At 40.0% G+C, this 22,856-nt stretch overlaps 1 protein-coding gene across 26 annotated transcripts in view; it reads left to right on the top strand.

Annotated features, from left to right (window-relative positions):
* GPR141 (G protein-coupled receptor 141) overlaps positions 1–22,856 on the top strand; it is a 64,836-nt gene that overhangs the window by 30,164 nt on the left and 11,816 nt on the right. For 9 of the 26 annotated variants that reach the window (XR_010585700.2, XM_065542110.2, XM_065542105.2 and 6 more), the window contains 2 exons: positions 1,283–20,744; positions 21,359–21,480. The exons of 6 other annotated variants lie outside the window; for them this stretch is intronic. The gene's annotated coding sequence lies outside the window, so the exon portion shown is untranslated. The remainder of the gene's footprint in view (positions 1–1,282; positions 20,745–21,358; positions 21,481–22,856) is intronic. 11 more of the 26 variants (XM_005549774.5, XM_005549773.5, XM_065542114.2 and 8 more) reach the window with 2 other exon arrangements.

Below are 22,856 nucleotides of genomic sequence, written 5' to 3'. Positions count from 1 at the left end.
AAGATGGAAGTTGGGAGCAAAGAGAGAAAATAGGAATATTCAGTTGACAAGGAAATACCAACTAGAGAGGAAAAACAATTACATCGCAATGCTACGACAGGGTTTTTCTAGGAAGGCAGATTTCTGCACAATATGATAAAGGACTTTCCAGCAACTATTTTTAACAACACCACAGACTGCCTCTCAAAACAGAGTGTGAAGATTTTGACCTTGGAAATTTTCAGATGCTAAAGAAATTTCCTAAATTGAAGAGAACATTGGAGTGTATATGACCTCTAAGCTAATATGTGACCTCTTAGATGCTTTGGATATACAAGTTAGCTCGTTGAAACCGTCACAGCAGCCCGACAGATGTAATGATAACATTTTATAAGTGGTCATACTGAAGCATGATAAGGACAAGTGGTTGAACCCATGTAAATGACTAATCTAGTCATTGAACTCAGCTCAGAATCTAGTCTCTGCCAGCATTTCTAGTCTTTGCCAGCATTTCTTTCAAACTGCCTCTTGACAAATTGCTGGCCAAAAAAAAAGAAAAAAAGAAAAAAAAAAAGCTGGCCAAAAGCAGCCTGCATTTTAATTAAGCAGAGAGTTGTTCTGGAATTTATTTTTTGTGCTAGGAAGACACATTTCTTCCTCTATGCTGTAGTAGAACTACTGGAATGGTGGTGACCAAATAAGGTGCCATGTTCAGAGGGTGGTGAAAGCTAAAGCTGACCTTATAAGACCTGGGAAAAATGAGTACTCATCCTGTCTGAGAGCAATAATATCATGCTGTGCCTACAGCAAAGTCAGGGGTTCCCTCTGGGAAGAGGCAGATAACTCCAAGAAACTCAAGAGGGAAATCAGGGTGGCTTTCGTAGGATACTGACCTCATACAGACAGGGTCCTTTCGTGCATAACTATTAGTTTCATTATGTAAGAGCCACCTAGAGTGTAGAAGAGCAATAAGGTATCAAAGCTCAAATGCTTTCTTTGAAGTACCCATTTAAATAAGTCATCATAGAGGCTACCATTTTTACAACATTTCGTAGATTACAATGCATGTTCAGGTTTGACATCTCACTCAAGACTTCTCAACATTTTACATTCAAAGGAAACTATGAATGTAAAGGCATATGAAGGTTAATATCTCATTTATGTTTTAAATGACCCTGAGATGGAGGTATTATTAAACTATATTTTTAATTAAGCCAAGTAAAATTATATATATATATATATCCACAAGCTATAGCACCTATTTTGAGTGCATCTAAGACTGTTGTTTTGTTTCTGTCATTAGGTAACTAAGAAATTTGGCCAATTTTGCATGGTGAAGATATATTAGAAGAACATATGAAACAGGGTTCTTATTATTGCAGAAAAATGGGAAATCGTTGTATACTGTACAGAAAGAAAATAAAAATTATTCGTGATCCACCTGCCCAAAGCAACAATGTTTAAATATTTGGTGCAGTTACTTTCAATAAATAAATATATTTGGATTATATGGTCAGGATTATAGTGTGTGTACAAGGTTGTCTTCTTTATCACAGAAATTTTTCTATTTTATTTAATATTCTTAATAAGCATCATTTTAATGACATAGTAGATCATATGAGTGGAGCATAATTTACTTAACTTACTGTTAACAAATCTCTTTCATATAGTATATGTATTTTGTACCTGTTGCTGATATTGCTCTTCGTAATTCCTAGAAGGATTACTACCCCAAAGAGCATGACTGCTATTAGTGATCTTGCCACATATGGCCAAACTGACTGTTAGAAATGTGGTACCAATTTCAGCTCTAATGAGCAACATCAGCTTGCCTTTGCCAGCATTGAAGATTGTCACAATATTTTAATTCACTAATTTTATAGATTAAAAGATATTGTTGTTTTCATTTTCACTTGGCATGGTCACTTTCCATTGTCCACACAACTTATTAAAGACATGGATAAAAGAAATCCTTGTAAAAGGCAGCTTAACTGGATGTTTCCCTCCAAGGGAAAAGATAAGAACTCAAGGGTGAGGGCCAAGATAAGAACTCAAGGGTAAGGGAGGCTTGGGTATTGCATACAAGAACTGGGAGCACAGCAGCAGGGACTAAAGGATGTGTTGTTTGTCAGCTTGCCTCTCTTTCTTCCATTCTGAGTATTTTTCACTGCATGAACAGTTGTCCAATGCCTGCCGGGTTCCATGCACGCCCGCAGTAAGCATTCTCTCACAGCGTGGATTCTCTGTTCTCGAAGCTCTCTCTGCAAAGAATAAAACAAGAATGGGTTCCAAGTACAGAAACTGAGAGTACGTGATGACCTGGAGGATGCCCCACAGGCAACATTTCCTTTTGAGGCATTGAGTTTAGTCATCTTACTCTTCATAATAGAAAATGGAAGTATAACTTTTGTTACTATTTGGATTTTTTTCTTTTGGGTATTTTTTTCTGCCCTTACTCTTTTGTTCTTAGATTACTAATTTAAAATGTTATTATGGAAAATTTGAAATCTGTAGCACAGTAGAGAGCAATAAACCCCATACAGAGTTGCATGTACCCATTACTCAGCTACGTGCAACTCCATAGACTCCATGCAAGGCTGCCCTGAGTGATTTATTCTGTCTCCCCACCAACCCCTCAGCTAGATCATTTTGAAGAAAATCCCAGAAATCCCAGATGTAATACCATTTATCCATAAGTATTTTGGTATATATCTCTACAAGATGGTTTTTGAAAAACCCATCATCTTGCCCAAAATAATTCTTTAAAATTGCCAAATAGTCAATAACTGTTCAAATTTTCCTGATTGCCTCATATGTTTTTCAGTTGATTTCTTGAATTGGGTTCCACACAAGATCTGTACCTTGCATTTGTTGTTTTGTTGTTGTACTCACTTTAATAAGTATAAGTAAATGGTACTTCTGGTGGAAAATGATATTTAAATAAATGCCCACAGTCTGAGTGCCAGGGACACTTATTGCGACTCTGATGGTTATTATTTCTGGACAGAGCTAGAAAGTAATAGGAGGGTATTTTTATTTTACATACAGAATTTTAATTGCTATTTACTTATTTATATAACAGTAGGTCATTTTTTCTCTCCTGAGTATCAGAGTTCTGTATCTTCTTAAATACTCAGTGTGATTATTGTAACTAACAGTGTTTTGGGTTCTTCTGGGTGAGAATGGGAGGGCTTACCAGTGATCTGGCTTTCAAAATCTTCCTTTATATTCTGCAACATCAATGAATCAAAAAGAAAAGAAAACAAAGCAAGTGGAGAGACTGACATTACTTAAAGTAAAATCACAGAGTAATAGAGCTACAGGGGTTTACTGAAAACATTCTAGTTGATTTCTTCATTTTGTAGAGAGATACACTAAGGCTGGAAAGGTGACTTGCTCAAGGTGATCTAAATCAATGGTTCTCAGAATTTAACATGACCAAGAATCATCTGGAGGCCTTCTTAAAACCCAGTTGCTGAGCCTCACCCCAGAGACTCTGATTCAATAGGTCTGGGTGGGGCCCTGGTGATGCCGATGCTGCCAATGCACTGACTGATTTAGTGACACTAATCCATCTACATGTTGCCTAATTAACAGCCAACGGGAGCATCTTCTTGGCTACAGCCCTGCTAAAGTACAGAGGAACTCACTTTGCACTACATGGGAGTAAGTGCTGGAAAAATCAAGTCATAGGGCAGGAGCAGGTGAATTGTGGGTTGACCAGGTTGTTTCCTACCTGATGTGACAGATAGAGAAGGCTCAGCTGCCTCACTGAATTTACTGGGGGTTGTCAATTTTTCATCATAGGTTCATTCCTTTGAGATAACTCCTCCTTTTAAAAATCAAGTCCTTAAGAAAGATTCTCCCTCTCCAGACAAATTTAAACCACTGATTGCAATGTAAGCCTGTTGCAAACACTGCCAGATATCTTTATGTGAGTCTCCTAACTGGAGGCAACCTTTCTCTGAAATCCCACAGCCTCTGCCTGTATGCATCTCTTGTCTGTGATTACTTCCTTACTGGATCTGTTTAGACATTCTTGAACAGGCAGTGATCTGGATACCTGGGTTATGCCAGAGATGCAAATTTTAAACTCCAGTCAAAAGAGTACGCTGATTCGCTCGAATAACGGCTTCCAAGTTCAATTTGTCGCAGCCAGAGTGCCGGAGGTTTAGAAAACTCAGTCCTGTCTGTATGGTAAAAATAGATGACAGATGCCCTCAAAGTCAGGGGAGATACCTTCATTTCATAACAATTCAGGAATCTAAGTCCAAGAAGCACCTTTAGGATTTTAAAGTTGCTAGAAGCTTTGTAACTCTCCCTGGGTATTTGAGTTTCTCATCTCCTGTTACTTGATTAACCAAAAATATGAAAATCTCAAAGGCAGATCCCAGGGAGACAGAATCTGCCCTACAGAGAAGTTCTAAGTGGAGAGAGTGGGTGGGGGCATCCCTGGGATACTGAGAAGCTGGCTGACCTTTGGTACACAGCAAGAGAGCAGCAATCAAATTCCCACCTGTGATCGCCTTGATAACAGTTATGTTTTCACCTCCATATCTCCTGGGCTCGCCTGAATCGGTGGTATATGGTGTAGGGAGGAGGACCCAAGCATTAAGGGACTCAGGGTGTGTATGTCTGAGGGCAGGGCGGGTCAAGTAATAAAGAGTATAAAAGAAACAAAGACAAGGAGGTTAATAAAGTGATCAATGTTGTCTACTTAATACTGCCTTTGTTTGGGCCATTGATGCTAGACTGCCATTTACTCCTCACACCACCTGCCCCTCTGTTTCTCCAGGTAATACCTCAGGTCAAGAACACCAGGTCATGAATCAAAGGCCTTTTGTTTTTAAGCACACCTGATACCTGAAAGATGGAAAACAGTGGCTGCCCTTCTGGTGGCAATGCATGAGCAAATGGGGACAGTAATTTTTAAAACAAGATAAATAAGATGCCTCTGAAGAACATTGTGTTTAGTTAGCTACTGCCAACAAAATGCCACCCAATAAGTTTATCCCAAGACTCAATAGCACAAAAGAGCAATCATTTATCCTTATGGACCTGTGTATTGGCCAAGGGTCAGCCAGATGGTCAAGGCTGAGTTCGGTGGCTCTGCAGAACTCGGTTGGTCCTGCTTCTATGTCTGGTGTCTGCTGACTCTAGCGGGGCTGTCCTGGATGATTTCACTCTGCTCCATGTGTCTTCATCTTCCTGTTAAAACCAGGGGCTAGCCAAGCATGTTTTTCTCATGGTAGTGATAGAGGCACAGGGGAATGTACAGAAAAATCGTCTCTTAATGCCAGAGCCGGAAACTAGCACATTGTGACTTCCACTTTGGTCTATGGGCTAAAGCAAGTCACCTGGCCAAACACAGGGTCAAGAGGGCCAGAAATACATTATGCTCCTACAGCATAACTTTGAGAAACTGCAAAGTTATAAGTCAGGAAATGTGCATATAGGCTTAGGCAGTGCATGAAGAATTGGGCAAATAGTGTCCCTAACACAAATATACACCATGTGTTATCAATTAAGTTAAATACATGTAAGATAATTTAGATAAAATACCATTAGGTTCTGATGCTAATTTTTTTATTGCTATTTTTTATTTTCTTAGAGATCTCATTATGTTACCCAGGCTGGTCTCAAATTCCTGGGCTCAAGCAATCCTTCTACCTTGGCCTCTCAAAGTCCTGCAATTACAGATGTGAGCCACTGTGCCTGGCCTGATGTTAATTTATAATGCTTTCCTGTGAATAAACTGTTAAAACACTTTAGTCAATGTATCCAAATCTGACTGGTGTTGTTCAGAATTCTTTTGCTCCTCTGCTGTATAGATTCTTCTAATTCTTTCCTGTGTTCCTCATGCTTCCAAAGCTATACTTGTCTGCCTTGAATGTTGTTACTCAATTAAAATTCTCAGACTCTATAACTGCAATTTTTCTGCCACTTTAAAGATACCCTGTCTTTAAAGTTGCTGTGAAAGAGCCTCCAGTTCATTCTGCAGAATACGCATCAGTTATATATTTACGTGACCGAGATGTTATTTCTCTCCTCGAATATTCTGTGTAATTTTAGTTGCCGCATATTGAGAACCTTCTAATGGAAGAATCTACACTAACTCCTATGTATCTCTTTGTCATCTCCTTTAAACCTTACAACAACACTGCAGTATTCATTGAGTAATCCCCATTATGTAAACAAAACTGAACTCAGGAAGATTGAATACATTGCTTAAGGATGAAATGGTAATAAGATCAGAATTCATACAGTTTGGTTTGGCTACGAAGCCAATGGTTTTTCTACTATTTTCCACGTATCTTTTTTTTTTTTTTATCATCTCCCCTCCTCTTACCCATATACTTGAGTTTTTAAATTTTTCTCTGAGATGTAGTAAAGAATGTTTGGGTAGCAAGTGTTAGTGCCATCTCTTTTTATTCTCTTGAGAGCCTGTGAGTGTGGCAAGGCACGTGTTACTGTTATCTTCTATAAAGCTGCAGGGACTAGTACTTTGAAGTGAAGAGATTTACAGGGACTGGGATGCAGACTCAGTATATTTTCCTCCTCTCTTATTTAAATTACTATGTTTAATCATGGTAATCGAAGGTGTGAGAGTCTACAATTTTGCTGCTGGAACTAACCAGTGAACTTGGACCTAAAGGACTATATTTATACAGTTCTGGAAGAGGTTGGGAATAAAAATAGCATGGGTGTTCTTCACATTGCAATAACATAGAAATAAGATGGCAGAGGATAGTTACTATTCAGCCATACAGCCCACTAAGTTCTAGAGTGTTGGGTTTATAAAAGGATTTTTGAATAACTTGGGACTCTTGTTACTATTGGTTGTTTATCTAACTTCTTAGACAATTTAAGTTAAAGGATAACCCAAAAAGAAGTCAAACTAATTTCAATTTATCTAAATAACCTTGAAGAAAGCAAATTGAAATTTCTTCCCTTCCATTGTCCTCACTTTCCAATGAACATGTTTTACTGTAAAGATATGGTCCAAAAAAAATCATGTTTATTTTTCTTCATGTTGTTTTCATATGCCATTTGTGTAGCAAGCACTGTTACGCCATGGCAGTTACTTTGATGTGTGGAAACAGGATGCAAGCTGTTATGTTTTTTGCAATGGCTTCCCATTCATCTGTGTCTCAAGCATTAGGAATTTCAAAAAACTCTATGAGTTCTGATTTGCGTTAGTTTTATCTTCATGAAAGTTAGAAAATGGCATTTCTTTTCTGGGTATTATTTGTCTTTATATTGAATTCTGCAAAACATGTTATAGCAAGAATTGTTGGCTATTAACATATGTTAGTGGTTTTAAAGTGTTTTATTTATTATTAACAAGAATTGTTGGCTATTGATATATGTTAGTGGTTTTAAAGTTTTTATTTATTATTTATCTTATTTTATTGTTTTTTAGAGACAGAGTCTCACTCTCCTCTCTTGCCCAGGCTGGAGTGCAGTGGCATGATCATAGCGCACTGCAGCCTTGAACTCCTTAGGCTCAAGCACTTCTCCTGCCTCAGCCTCCTGAGTATCTGGGACTATAGATGTGAGCCACCACATGTGTCTAATTCTTGTTTAAAATTTATTTCTGTAGAGACAGGATCTCACTATGTTGCCCAGGCCAGTCTGGAACTCCTGGCCTTAGGCAGTCCTCCCACCTTGGTCTCCCAAAGTGCAGGGATTACAGATGTGAACCACTGTGCCCAGTCTATTTTCTCCTTTAAATAGTGGGGTTTTTTTCCTCCTTAAAAAGAAAACCTCGTTAGATGAGGAGGAAAATAAAAGGAAACAAATGATATTTATGGAGTGGTTGTTCAGCATCCAATCTTATGCTGGGTGCTTTACATAGTTTATTGCAATGTTAGTTCCATATTACAGCTGAAGAAACAATGGCATTTGATAATGCAAACTGCATAGATCTCTAATTTAGCTTTTTTGGTTATCAGGCTTTGATGGGTTCAAAATTTGATAGGAAATTTTGTTTGTTTCCTTGCATATGAAAACATAGTTCTTCTACCAGATCCCTAAAAGTCTGTGGCCAGCAGGTATTAGCATCAGGAGGTGAGTATTAGTTGAAATATTGACCTCTGTTATGTTAACAAAATGGTGGCAGCATTTGTAGGTCGCCGATGCACACATCCCACTACCTAAAACAAGAGAATTTGCCTTTGTCCACGCTTCCTGAAACGAGTCCTGAAATTCATTCTGATTAAACCACCATAAGCCTTATGTGCAGCCCGAACTGGTAATTGTGATTAGGGGTGAGGCGGGGGTGAAATGCATTGCTCCATTTAACATAGCCCAAGTCAAGAATCCCATCCTTGGAGCTAAGACAGAGTCAACTTTTCAGAATTACTTGGATCTTGAAATGGAAGTGGTAGGCTTTGAGGAAGGCAGACAGACATGGAAGTCTGGGAGCCAGGCAAACCCAGCTGTCCACAACATCATTTATTCTTTCAAAGCCGCATCTAGAGAGCAATCGGGCTAAGAACAGTGGGAGAAACTGACATGAATTAGACATAGTTCCTGTCCAGGCTGCCTATAATTTGTTATGAAGAGGGAGGAGCTAAATTAATAACTATAATCAAAACCTGAAATGCTGTGACATAAAAGTGGCAACTACCTATTAGAGTGAGAAGGAGAATTACTTTTTGGCACAAATAATGGAAAATTTTCAAGGCGGGTGAGAGATTTCTTAGAGCTCGAAGGGGTACTTAGGAATAGGAATTATTTTAGCTGCATGTGATATGATGCTGAGAGAAACTGGGACATAGGGAGAGTAAGACTTGTTAGGGAACAGGATGGACAGAAAGATGAGGAGAGGTAATGCCCAGGGCTTTAGTAGAAAATATAAGGCTCCAAAGAACAAAAATTACTCAATTTCGCTGTTTTACTTCGGATCAATTTTTCCAATAAGTGTGGTCAAAAATTCAGAAGTGTGTGGACAAAAGTATAATTTCTTGTTGGCTGAAAAATGGTAAGTTCTATATTCTTTGGTGAGTTAGCTCTTTGCTCAGGAAACCAGAGTATTGCAAAGTATATTTTCTGTCAGCTTATATGATTCCTTCTTAAGAATTTCTATTTCTGAATAAAGTTGCAACTATATTTGTTTACTTATATCTCTTTTGCTCTAAAAGAAGACTCAAAGTACCTGAGCTTTCAGCTAAGTTTTCAACTCAAATTCTGTTTCTAAATATTAAAGGGAAGGTTTTCCTTTACACACTGGAGATGGATAAAGTGCCTGCCAAGGGCTGAGGGTATTGTGAGCATTTAAAAGGGCTCAGCTCTATGTAAGGTTCTCAGGAAGATAGGTGAGAGGTCCTCCATCTAAGAGCCTCAAATTTTGATGATGGAGAGGATCAAAAGAGAATCAAGCCATGTCCAAATCACGGGTGCCTCTGAGGACAGATAGGCCTTGCTAATTATGTGTGTCTTCTACTAAGGTGAAAATTTGCTTCATTTTCTAAATACATAATAGACACTAGGAGGGAATGTGGTTCAGAAAATATGCATGAAGGCTTGCGAGAAGAAGAATGAAAAGCTGTTTTCAAATCTACAAAAGGGAAAGCTAAGCTTCTACATTTAAAGTAGGTGGCCTGTGACCTAAAACTGAACCAATAAAAGAGAATTGCAAGTATATTTCTTACTGAAATCTCCCTTCCCCTCAAAGGTTAAGAGGATTGAGGACATCTCTGAAAAAGGAGGAGTAGATAGTCAAAGTCTAGGTGGAGGTTGTGTATTTGCTGATTGATACATTTCAGACCATAATGGAGAAGACCACTTTGTTCATTAACAAATGTTTCAACATCAGTGCCTGCCTTTTTGGCTTATGCTATCCATCCCTGATATTTTCTGCCCCCTCTTTCTTTCCCTCACCTCCTTGTTGTGTGCTGAATCCTTTCTATCTTCAAGTGTCACTCCAAAACCAGCTTCCTGAATGAAGCCTTCACAGATTCCCCCTTCTCCAAGATTGGCTTGTTCTCCCACAACAATGCCCTGATGCACTATCTTATTTTACTTTCATGAATTTCTACAACATGCATCTGTCTCCTTCACTAAATTATAAGCTCCTTGAGGGCAGGACTGCTCTTCTTTTACTTTGTGTCCCTCCTTCATTACTGAGCAATCCTTATACATCTCTTGGGCAAACACATATATCTTAAATATGATTGTTTACATTGCTCATAAATATAATTGTTAAATATAATTGTGTGATAAATGTACCAGGAAGTGGATCCCCTGGTCTAATAGCCTTGCAAAGTATTCCTTCTCTCTGGGCTGAAATAAGTCAATTATATTGAAAGTTAGAATTGTTAAAAAGTTTATAACTAGTAAGGGTGATTAGAAGCCCTAAATTCAGCAAATGTTCAGCAAAGTATTTAGTGTTTACTAGGTATCTAGTATCATGCTAGTGATGAACTAAATAGTCACTCTTACCACCCTCATGGAGACTATAGTGAGGAAAATGGTCAATTCATATGCAAATTACCACACAGATTTACAGTTAGACATCGTATAAGTGCTATAAAGAAATTAAGCAGTTCCAGTGCTTTAGGAGGCTGATGTGAGAGGATCACTTGAGGCCAGGCATTCAAGGCCACCTGGGCAACATAGCAGGACTCTATGTGTACAAAAACTACAAAAATTAGCAGGCATGGTGGCGTGTGCCTGTAGTCCTAGCTACTCAAGCTACTTGAGAGGCTGTGACAGGAAGATTGCTTGATCCTAGGAGTTCGAGGCTACAGTGAGCTATGATTAAACCACTGCACTCCAGTCTGGGAAACAAAGTGAGACTCTGTCTCTAAAAAAGGAAGGAAGGAAGGAAGGATTGATTCAAGAAAAAAAAGTTTAGAGAAAATGTGGGTTAGAAAGTCATTTCTGCTGATGAGCTTGATTTAAGATAAATTGAGCTATCCTCATTCATGGAGATGTATGAAAAAGCCACTGGTTGGCAAAGGAAACAACATTTATCCTGAGCATAAATGAGAGATACATTGGTACTAGAACCCTGTCTACATCCACTTAACAATTGCTCTTCTGAGATCACAAGGGTGATAGAGCCTATGTAGATCTCCCTGGCTCACTGAACCTTAACCAAGGGCTTCTGTTAAGCTTTGAATGCACACCAGTGACATAGAACTGAAGATGCAGTATCTTAAGCAGGGCTCACATTTGTAATACATTTGTATTTTAGGCTTCCCTGATAAGTTGTGTGTGTGTGTGTGTGTGTGTGTGTGTGTGTGTGTGTGTGTGTTGCAGGGTGGGGGATGGGGTTGGAGGGCATTATGAAGGCAAGAAGAACAAGCTGTCTTGCCTGTGTGTGAAGAGTTTCACCAGACGATTTCAACTTTCTCATGTGACCTGGGAAAGCTGTGATGTGGAGGATGGCCAATTTATACTTCAAAATGTCCACACAGTTCTGGTTGGTTCTGCCATGCCAGAATCAAAGGTTGGGCCAAGAAAGAAATGCCTTTGGCTGCTTGGTAACCGGCACTATCACAAGACAGTTGTGTTGATTGAGTCTAAGGTAGAAGTTTGTGTGAGCTATGAGAGGTGGTAAGATATGACTGCAAGGAGAATGGCGTGAATCCGGGAGGTAGAGCTTGCAGTGAGCCGAGATCGCGCCAGCCTGGGCGACAAAGCGAGACTCCATCTCAAAAAAAAAAAAAAAAAGATATGACTGCAAAAGCCAGGACTTTGCCAAATCATACACTCTCGAGATAAATCATCTTGTCTGACCATCAGATTCAGTGATGAGTTTTTGTATCTTGCAAGTTTTCAGTTCGGCAAGAAGTTTCCTGATAATGCTTGGATATCTGCATCTCTTCGTCCTTCATCCAGCATTGATGGTTAGTAACTTCTTTATAGCACTTATACAATGTCTAACTGTAAATCTATTTGTTAATTTGCATATGAATTGACCATTTTCCTCACTAGACTATAGTCTCCATGAGGGTGGTGAGAGTGACTATTTAGTTCATCACTAGCATGATACTAGATATCTAGTAAACACTAAATACTTTGCTGAACATTTGCTGAATTTAGGGCTTCTAATCACCCTTACTAGTTATAAACTTTTTAACTTCTTCTAATTAACAGATGGGTCCTCTCCCATCTTATATAGAGGATCAAAATGATTCTAGCAACTTAGTTGCTTTCCTCAAAAATATTGACACTCACCTTTGCCACACATGTCTGCGAATTATGAGTCATTGTCATAAGGGACTAAACTGTCTAACCTTAGAGTTAGCCTTGGCCATATTTAGAATGTACAGTTCATAGGCAGCTGAGTAGAAAACCAGAAAAAGGGGGCTGAGAATTAGACGAGAAACTGAGGAAATGAGTGAAATTAGTGATTCTCCACCTGGTTAGGAATTGTTTTTGGAAAAACATTCCTTCAACTCCTATGACATACAGCAGGGAATGAGCTTATTGGAAGAGATTAGGGAATGAGAGTGTGAGGTAGAGCTTGAATCCTTTCAGAGATCCCATTGGAAATAAGGCAAGGATTGGGGAGCTAGGACAGCCCTTGGAAACAGGGAGCAGCAGGAATAATGGGGAACGCAGCCCCCAGAGAGTGTCAGAGTCAGGCTGGAACCAGCCTCTGAAGGGGTGACTAGTCTTGGAGGGTCACTGGTCAAAGAGGAACATCTAAACTACTGCCAGGGCCGCAACATGAACGAAAAAGGTTCTAGAGTGTGGGGAGATTGTTGGGGTTCAGGAAGGCTTGGGACTCAACAGGGCCTGGGAGGTGAATTAGGAGTTGGGCAGAAGGCAGGCAGAGAAAAGGTGTGCCGTGACTCAAGCCTGGCACTTCCAAAAGAGGGACTGTCCCCGGCACTCATCCCGTGTTCACAGGGCACAGGGCAGCAGACACTTAGAGATACCAGACCCTGATGCCCACTGATGGCTTTACCTGGCCCACCTTGGGCTAGGCCTTCTTGGAGCTGAGCATGTGAGTTGAGTGCATCATAACAGTCTCTGAGTGTAGTTTCCAATCTCAACAAAAGCAGACAGTTAAGGACTTAGAGTTCAAAAAGGAAAAGAAATTAAGAAAAGGGTTCAGAACCCTCTCTGGGATAAATTAAATTTGGGGAATTAAATTTTAGTGCAATTTTGTTTTGCTCTTACATTGCAATCTGATGAACTGCTTTTCAAACATTTATTGGCTTTAGAGAACTCCAGTAGGCCTGTTTTAATTACTTCTCCAAGTCCTCTTCCAGTATTCTAATTAATTACTTTTCAATACCCTGATAATTGGTCATAGAGATACAAACAATACATTTGAAAAACAAGGACCGATTGTCTAGGGGAATCCACAGCTCCAAAGGAGAGCAGGGATGGAGCAGCGAAGAAATGTCACTTTTTCTCTTTTTTCGTAGGAAAGGGACTTCTATGTTGCTGTGACCCTGTGATGTGCTGCAGAACTTTTGGGCTTCAGAGTCAAACAGCCTGGGGCTCCAATTTCAGGGCTATCATTTGTTAGTTGAGTGAACCCAGAAAGCTGCTTAATTTTTCTGAGTTTCATTTCTTCAATTAATATTTGGAATAAAAGTACCCATGTCCTAGATTTCTTGGGAGGATTATAAGTAGCATATAAGAAATTTGCATCTTAGTGCCAGGAACTGAGGAGGCACTCAGGACCTGGTGGCAAAAGTTATCAATACATTATACTATAATAGATGTGCCCATTATTAGTGAAAAGGCATAAACCTAGAGGTACCTGGGACTAAAGACAGAATAAGGGTGAACTTGGACAGATTGGCCTGGTTAATGTCTCAGTAGCTTTGATTTAAGAAAGGTCTTCTCTGAATGGATTTCACTTTGGTGGTGTGGTGTTTTCCATCCATAGATGTTGATTGCTTCTATAGATGAAATCCCCTTTATAAACATGCCCAACATGTCCTAAAACTATTTTCCATTCCTGGTTCTCCCTAGATTTTCTGTTGGCATGGCAGCTGAACTTGTTGGCAGATTATATTGGGCTCCAAGACAAAGGTCGACAGTATCTCCATGTCTCTGGGTGTGAAGTGGAGACACAATTTTTAGATCTTCTGGGAGAGTCTTCTCTCACTGTCGGCCTGGACTGTTGAGGCCTGAAAGTATGGTGTCTGTCTCAGGGGCCAATGCGTTGCTTGAAGGATGTATTTTTTCCACAGCCTTTTTTGTCTTGTTCATTTCGGAATTTTGCCTACAAGTGTACTTCACCTACAGTGAATAAAGATTGATGGTTGATTGAAGCCATCTGGATAACATATTGGAAAACTTCTTGACAGGAATAGTTTAAGTTAGAAAACAGAAATAAACTTTTGACTTTAAGGAAATATCTCATGTCTGTCAACATAAAGCAACTTGGCAGTATCAATCTGTATCCACAAATACTTTCATGTCCTATGACCACTTTTTTACTGGACACCACCTTTTGGAAAAATCTAAAATACGTAAAACACTAAATTCACAAAAATGATTATCCCAGAGTTATTTATAACATTAATGAGTTAGAAACATAACATCATTGAAAATTTGGTTAAATCACTTTGGAGACATCCACTTGATGAGATGCTATGCTGTCATATAAAAGTGCACAGAAACAGGTCAGGCATGGTGGCTTGTATATGCAGTTCCAGCTACTTGGGAGGTTGAGGCAGGAAGATGACTTGAGGCCAGGAGCTTGAGACCAGCCTGAGCACTATAGTGAGGTTCCCTCTCTAAAAAAAAAAAAAAAAAAAAAAAAAAAAGCCGGGTGCAGTGGCTCACGCCTGTAATCCCAGCACTCTGGGAGGCCAAGGCGGGCAGATCACTTGAGGTCAGGAGTTCAAGACTGGCCTGGCCAACATGGTGAAACCCTGTCTCTACTAAAAATACAAAAATTAGCCGGGTGTGGTGGCAGATCCACCCACCTCGGCCTCCCAAACTGCCTGGATTAGAGGCGTGAGCCACTGTGCCCAGCCTAAGAGTCCAGAAATGCCTAATTTTCCTTTAGTGACTTTTAGTTGCCTCTTTTTTTATTGATATAAAACAATCCCAGAAACACTGAGAAAATAAAAAGAAATAAAACCCTAGAAGTTACTAGGAAGAAAAAAAAAAGTGAATGGCATGGAAGATGAGCAAGTCAGATAGTGAAATGCCTGAAGTGCACATGGTGAGGGAGGGAAGAAACTATGATACTGGGTGAAGCACAGAGTGAATCCTGTGAAATGATGATGTGAAAAGCAGCCTCCTTTAGTGATGTCCTGTTCTTGCTCTATCATGTTTTAGTGCTTCATGGGCCATAAGGAGGCTTGGAGGCAAGGAAGTTACCAGCATTGTTGAATATCACGTTTTGCCTATCTGAAGGCCTCGTCCCTTACATGTCCGTATAGACATGTTTCTCTGTCTTTTGAGGCTGGGTGGATTAAGTAGGCCAGATGGTGTGTCGAAGGTGACAAGAAGGCCGTGGTAGCACTGGACACTCAGGAATTCCAGAAACACAGTCCCCCAGATTTAACAATTTCAGAGAATAAAGCACAGTCCCTGGACAATGAAAGATTACTTTGAAGCAAAATTTCTGGTAAGGAGATGGACATTCAAGAAGATCAGAATTCATAGCTCATTTTAATATCTGCAGACCTACGGATCTATGCAAGGCTCTCACTGGGAATGGAAAGAACTCACGAACTCACTGACAGTTCCTTATTTTGGAGAACACGGGTGGCAGCAGGGGCAGCCTGAGTGCCTTGCGGAGCAGTGTGGTTCACTCTACACAGACACAAAGCCTCTGAGTTTCAGTTCCCACTTCCCTTGTAGGTAACCAGAACTTGCATCCTCACCTGTTAGAGAGTCAGCAGCAATGGTGAATTCCTCAAGTGAGGAGAGAATGGATAGCTCAAATCCAGAAGCCTGTTCTTTGGTGGAAAATGATGTCTTTGATGAGTGAGGCTGCACATCTAATTTTACTTGAAATTGCCTAAAAAATGTATTATTATTATTATTTTTTTTGCTATTAAACAAACCATAGAAAACCCGAGAGAGTCCTTTCAAACTTCAGAAATAGGACGTACAGAGGAGGACGACTGTGAGAAGAGTTTGAATATGGACAAAACAGGGGGCAATTTTCATATTTTACTTAGGCCTATAATCTTCTCCAGTGGATTTCTTTAGAGTGGATATTTCTCTTTTGTTGTTTCCCACACTGCTTCAGATATTTTCAGACAGATTTTTTGGTTTTGGTTTTTTAGCTATACTGAGCTGGTCCTTAATGTGGGAGCTGCCATCCCAGAATCTTTTTTCAATATATTTTGGATGAACTGCTGCTTGAGTTTCCCTGAGTGAGTGATTAAAGTGATGGCTCCCATTTGTTTTCTGCAAGCACAACAAACTATAATTCGTTCAAAGGAGATCTCAAAGGCAGGGAAGCCATTTGTCTGCTGACAACTTTTTCTCAGAACAACCTGTGATGCCTCTTCTAGCTGGGGCCGGACATCCATCCTGGCTCCCAACTGGTGTCCTTGAGGTGGGGCCTATGGGGCTGGACTTAAAGCATAGTTCTGTTGATTAGAAGCTGCCATCTGTCTCACTGGGCCTCTGGAGTCTGCCTGTAGTAGTGCTGTGTCACGGGAATAGTCCCAGACTGAGACACAGAACCTGGAACTTAGCCAGTGACAAGCCTTGCTAGCTTTTGAAGGTCCCTGTGTGGGCCTCGATGTCTTCCTCAGTTTAATGAGTGCACTGGATGCTATAATCTCTAGGTTTCACTCTGACACTAAGAATTCGTGATTTTGTCTTCTGATTCCTGGTCCAAGGGTTCCTTCTGTCCTGGAGATGGAGACATCATGGCCACTCTCATGGATCTTTTCTTCTTGGAAGCAGGGATGAATATAGAGAATAACAAAGAAAAAGTGAGATGACAGTGATCAGTGCTATGAAGCACATGGCTTGGGTAGGGCTGGTTCCTTGTAATGAGTGGTCAAGAATCAAGAAGCTGAATCTGCAGTCCCATCTGTCCAATGTGCAGCGGAAAGAAGTGAAGCCAGGGATGGAGTGGAGAGCCAGGAGGAATGAGCAGCCACATCAGAGGGACTAGGCCTGCAAGCTTGAGCAGGGTGAGGCACCCAGAGCTCCTGGTTCCTGGCACGGCATCCACCTAGCCCTCTAACCAGGGGAGCTTCCTACTCTGCCCTCGATATGAATAAATGAAGGAAGTCACCGGCAGCATTGATTCTCTGTCAATATTTCTCCCGCTCCTCCCTCATCACCAAGGCTCAGCTCAGATGCAATTTCTTTCTCTCTTTTTTTGCACAATGGCTTTACTGAAATATAATTCACCAACTATAAAAGTCATTTTTTTCAAAGGACAATTTTATGGCTGGTGAACCACAATTCAGTGGTTTTTAGTACAGTCACAGAGTGATAGACAAAATTTCTCGTTTTTGTAGGTGGAAGAAGGAACAAATTATAAATTGTGTGAATTCGGATGTCTGGACTTTTCATTCTTTTATCTTAAAATATGTTTATTTACCATGTTTGCTTTTTTTTTCCTTCCTGCCTCTGTTACTGCTATTGCTGTGCTCTGTTTTTCCTTCTCATAATTTGCAAGCCATACATGTAACTTTGGTTCACTAATTGATTGCTCTTAAGTTTTCGTCAAGAAGTTACATTCGGCCGGGTGCGGTGGCTCAAGCCTCTAATCCCAGCACTTTGGGAGGCCGAGGCGGGCAGATCACGAGGTCAGGAGATGGAGACCATCCTGGCTAATACGGTGAAACCCCGTCTCTACTAAAAAAAAAAAAAATACAAAAACTAGCCGGGCGAGGCGGCGGGCGCCTGTAGTCCCAGCTACTCGGGAGGCTGAGGCAGGAGAATGGCGTAAACCCGGGAGGCGGAGCTTGCAGTGAGCTGAGATCCGGCCACTGCACTCCAGCCTGGGCGACAGAGTGAGACTCCGTCTCAAAAAAAAAAAAAGAAGAAGTTACATTCATTTTTTTTGTTTGTTTCTCTACACTTAAACAGTACCTTTAACCTCTTCCCCACCAAAAAATATTAAGATATTCACATACAATTTCTCTCTTTTATTTCCCTCACTTCCACCTTGTGGAAACCAATGGGTGTTTTAATTTGGTATGATCATGAGCATTGTAGGTTTAAAATGTATTTCACTGCATTTTGGCTGTAGAAAGTGAGACCAAAGACAGAGAACGGGGAGGAGGGATCGCATTCTATAAAGTCTTCCACACCATTTCCAAATCTTGATTTGACTCTGAGAAAGGTGAGAAGCCATTGGAGGATTGAGATAAGAAGAATGACATCTTCTAACTTACATTCTGAAAGATTACTTAGGTTGCTGAGTTGGGAATAGGGGAGATAGTAGTAAAAAATGATTTGCTGTAATAATCCCTTTAAGAGTTAATGTGGCTGAATCCCAGTTGTTGCAATGTAGGCAATGAAGAGGTGACCAACTGTATGTTTATTTTATGTAATTTTTCATAATTTTTAAATTTAGAAATAATTTTACACACAACATTTACAGTGTTGTAAGAATGATATAAAGAGCTCCAATATAACCTTCACCCAGATTCCCCAATTGTAATCTTTTCCACATTGGCTTTTCCCTTTTTGTATATACATGTTGTAATTTTTTTGAATCTATTTGAGAATAAATTGAAAGCATGCTGCGTTTATCCATATGGTATGCAGTGATATTGTATAAGAACAGGATATTCTCTTATACAACCACATACAATGGTCAAGATCAGGAAAATAACAGATGATGTTGGAACTTCTATTAATAGTTTCGTTCTAGGTGTTTTTTAGCTTTTCTTTTAAATCTTCCATCTCTTGACCTTTTTTGGTTCTATCTGCGGGAGTCTTCTCAACCTTCTTACAATCTCATTGATTGTGTGGTTTGGTGCATTTTAATTAAAATAACAACTCTGAGTCTTACTTCACACCATTCTTTCCTCTCTGAGCACATTTAAAGTTACTTTTTTCCACTTTGCCTTCTTAGCAAACCAACCCATCTGTTAGTTCTTTTGTCTGGGAAATTTGGTATCCATCTAATGTGGCATTAGCTCTCCTAAAATGTCCAGTGACTCATCCTTGCTTTCTTATTGTTGAATGTGGATGAAGGTACCTGAAGCACGTACTTTTCTCTTCCAAGCCCAGACTCTTCAATTTTTGTTTAATTTGGGGGCAAGCTCTCCTAGGTGGGTGTCATCTTGCTCCAATCCTTATAATATTTTAACTTGAATAACCCTTCTCCAACCCTCCGTTCTGTTGCCAAAACAAACTTTCAAAACTGAAATATTAAGATGTCATTCAGTATTCTACAATTCCCTGCATCCCTCATAATTTTCAGAATAAAATGCAAAATCCTTAGAGTGGCAACATGCCGTATATATGGAAACCCTCATCTACAGATTCTCACTCATGTTCTCCTCATGTGTCAGATGTTCCAGGCACATCAAACTATTGGTAATTCCCGGAATGTGCATCCAAGCCTTTGCCCAGAATCTTCTCTTTCCCTGGAGTGCTTTATTTCCTCCTGTCTACATCTAGAACTTCAATACATCCTTTCAGATCCAGTAACTGCTACATATCTGTACCCAAGCATCTTTTACTTTATTTTGATGCCTTCATCCTCCAGTACCTCTTAAATAACTACTGCTCTTTCTGAATTCTTGCAGCATTTTTCATGTATCTGTAGGTGTTTCTGTAAATAATTGATGTGTCTCTTTCTCTCCTACCAAACAGAAGGAGATTTAAATGCGGGGATGTGTTTTATTCATTTCAGAATATTTGCTACCTACTGTACAATAGACACTTAGAGTGATATCATTTGTTTAATAAATGAAGTGAGAAATCCCAAAGTAGGTTATACTTGTTTGCCTGTTTTAAAACGGTACAGGGAGGGGTTCTGGTGACTAAGGTCTACACACTAATGAGCATTTGGATTATTTAATGTCATTTTGCAGGGTTCTACAAATTGTGTAGGACTCTCATTTTGTAGGCTGGTCTCTGATGTTGGCTCTACCATAGGTTTCTTATGAAACAGCCACTAAAACCACTTCCGTATCTCACTTCTGACATTGATGTAGTCCTCAGGCCATGGACAATGACTGCTGAGACCCAAGCAAGGTTGTGGGCAAGGCTTTGGGAAGGGGGTTGGTAAGATACAAGGGAATAGCCACCAGCCAGGCCTCAGGCAGACCTGAGGAGCTCTCTTGTGTGTGGGATGAGATCAGATCAGAATCATAAGAGAATCATGCAGGCACGATGGGAGAATCCTGGTGCACCAGAATAGGGGAGAGGCTTGTTTAGAGCTACAAATACCAGCAAGACCTGGCCCGGTATGTCAGGTCAGCTAATATGTCAGTTTCCACAGCTCCCATAGACAATGGGATGCCAGGGAAAGTTTTTAAAAAGAGAAATGAAATCATTGATGACGCAATTTGGACTTCAGTCTAGTTGTTTCGCTGTACATTTGGGGCATAGAGAAAAAAGAAACAAGCTGGGGGTATGAAAGAGAACATTCCAAGAACGATAGGTAAGTCTGAGTCACAGGACGAGGCTGAAGGAAGGGGGTTAGAGAGGAGGTGTCCCTTGAAATAGAAGCTGAGGCCAGTTTGCAAAGGGCTTACATGTCATCGTAGGAACTGAGAATTTATTCTTTTCTCTAAAAGGAAACAAAGAGGATTTTAAGCAGAGACATGATAGAGGGCAGGGGAAAGTCAGAGTTTGAGGCCAGACTTCATGATGACCTTCCAAGATCAATTGCAGAGGTAAAGAGGGGATCCCCATGTGGGACAAGGAAGTTCACAGTCAGCCAGAGAGGCAGTCCTGCCCCCTGAGAGAGCTGGCTCTGGGTTTGCAGTTTATTTCTGGGATCCTGATGTCAGTTGTTAGTCTAGATCCAAATGTGGCCATATCCAAAAAATATTTAATCCAGTCAAGGCACTTGTTCACCATTATTTCACCCATTCAGTTAATAACTCATGACCGCTATTAAAAAACTATATGCTAGTTTTGAAAGAAATTCAAAGTTAAAAGCAAGTGCACAAATGAATAAAATAATTAAAATAGAGAAATTAATAAGACAACAAAGGAAGGACTGAGAGGCACCTGTAAAGCATTTTGAGAAAGCAGCTGAGAATGTCCTGGGGTCCTGAAGGGCTTGAAACTCCGTGTTTACACCTCAAAGATGTGCAAGACTGTGTGAGTGGGGGTAATATTTTGGGAAGAGAAAGCACAGTGAAGACATATAGGTGAAATATCTAAGTAGCATCAACAAATAACTGTTGTTAATGTTATTTGAAAAAAAATTCCCTGGTTTCTTGTATTTGGAATGGATTGTCTCCGTGGAAGCAGAAACTACCTCTTTCTTACCTTCTTTCAGGTTTTCCTGGATCAGCTGCACTCCTTAGCAAAACTATATTGGACAATCAACTGAGAGAGTAACTGAGACATTTGAATCATTTCTAGGTGTAAAGAAAGACCGAAGCCCAGGAAAATATTACGGTCAGTTCAATGCCTTAAGTATAACACCAGCATCACTGACTGGGACCCTCAGAGCCTACTCTCCTATTTTCCCTTCATCTTCTTCTCTTCTTTATTTTTCTTATTCCTTTTCTTTGTTTTCCCCACTTCTTTCTCTTTTCTCTGTTCCTCCCTCACTTTCTTGATCTCTCACCCTCTTTCTTTCATGAATACATTGCATCATGACAGAAGTACTTGACACATACCACGTCCCAAATTCTGAGCTAGAGTACATGCTATATTTTTCTTCAAAATTAAGTGTGAGGTGGATCTTTAAATAATAACAACAAGTGTGTCTCAAACAGTCTATCCTGGACACTTTGTAAGCTTCCAATGTTTTCTCTTCAAAGTGCCTGTGTCCCAAAGCTCAGGACAAATTTCAAAACCTGAACCTGAATATCAAGAAATCTAAACATGTATCATCTAAAGCTGGCACCCATGAAAACAGAGCTTTTCATTTGATCAGAGACTGCATATTTCTTACCTACAAGTCTTTGTTTTAACCACACTTGGCAGGTTCTGTATATAACACACATCAAAGCCATCAGTTGCACTTGTTGTGACTGTGGGTGCTGGCTTGCTTGTTCCAGGGTCCCAGGGCCCGGCCATGGACATGGTGTTTGTCTCTCAGGCTTGTCTGTCTCATGCCTGGCAGGCTCACTGCTTCACAGCTCACTGTGTCTCTCAGACCTTCTCTTGGCTTCCCACAGTCTCGGGGACTGTTCTAAATAACAAGCTAATATTCTGAAGTGAGGCATTGGAAGCATTTCTGAGGAGCATTTATTCTTTTTGTATGCGTTCAATTTTTTAGCAATGAAGACATTTCCTTTCAAGGTTATTAAGCTTTGAACTTTCCATTTTGTGAAAAGGCTCAAAATTGCCTTCATTCTTTGTGGGCATCCAACTCTAACAGACACGTAAATTAATAGACTAGGGAATATTTAACAGTCTAAGTTCAAACAAATATATTTACTTTGATTGAATTGATGTTGCTATTAATTGCCATTGAAGGAAACCACTGTAAAAAGAAATATGCCCTGGAGGACAAATGTGACACTGCTAAAATTAAAACTCAAATGAGAATAATCTGCAGATTTTAATGTTTCAAATTCGATTTGGAGAATACAGTTCTTTAATGTAATACTGATAAAATCATGTTATTGATCCTGCATACCCATCTCTTCTCAGGGATTAGAGAACAGGCTGTTATGAATATGTAGCAATCCCCCATGCACCTGCATAGGTGGGGAGGTGATTGTCCAGCTCTGCTGGTTGGGAACTGGATATAGTCATGGCTGCAAGCAAGTTATGCACATGGAGAACAAGGTGTCTCTCTGAAAGAAATGTAAAGAGAAAAT

This window comes from Macaca fascicularis, chromosome 3 (assembly GCF_037993035.2).
Source record: "Macaca fascicularis isolate 582-1 chromosome 3, T2T-MFA8v1.1".
In the NCBI taxonomy this organism is placed as follows: Eukaryota; Metazoa; Chordata; class Mammalia; order Primates; family Cercopithecidae; genus Macaca; species Macaca fascicularis.
Note: the sequence above shows the minus strand (reverse complement) of the source record. Positions and strands in the feature narration are given on the sequence as shown.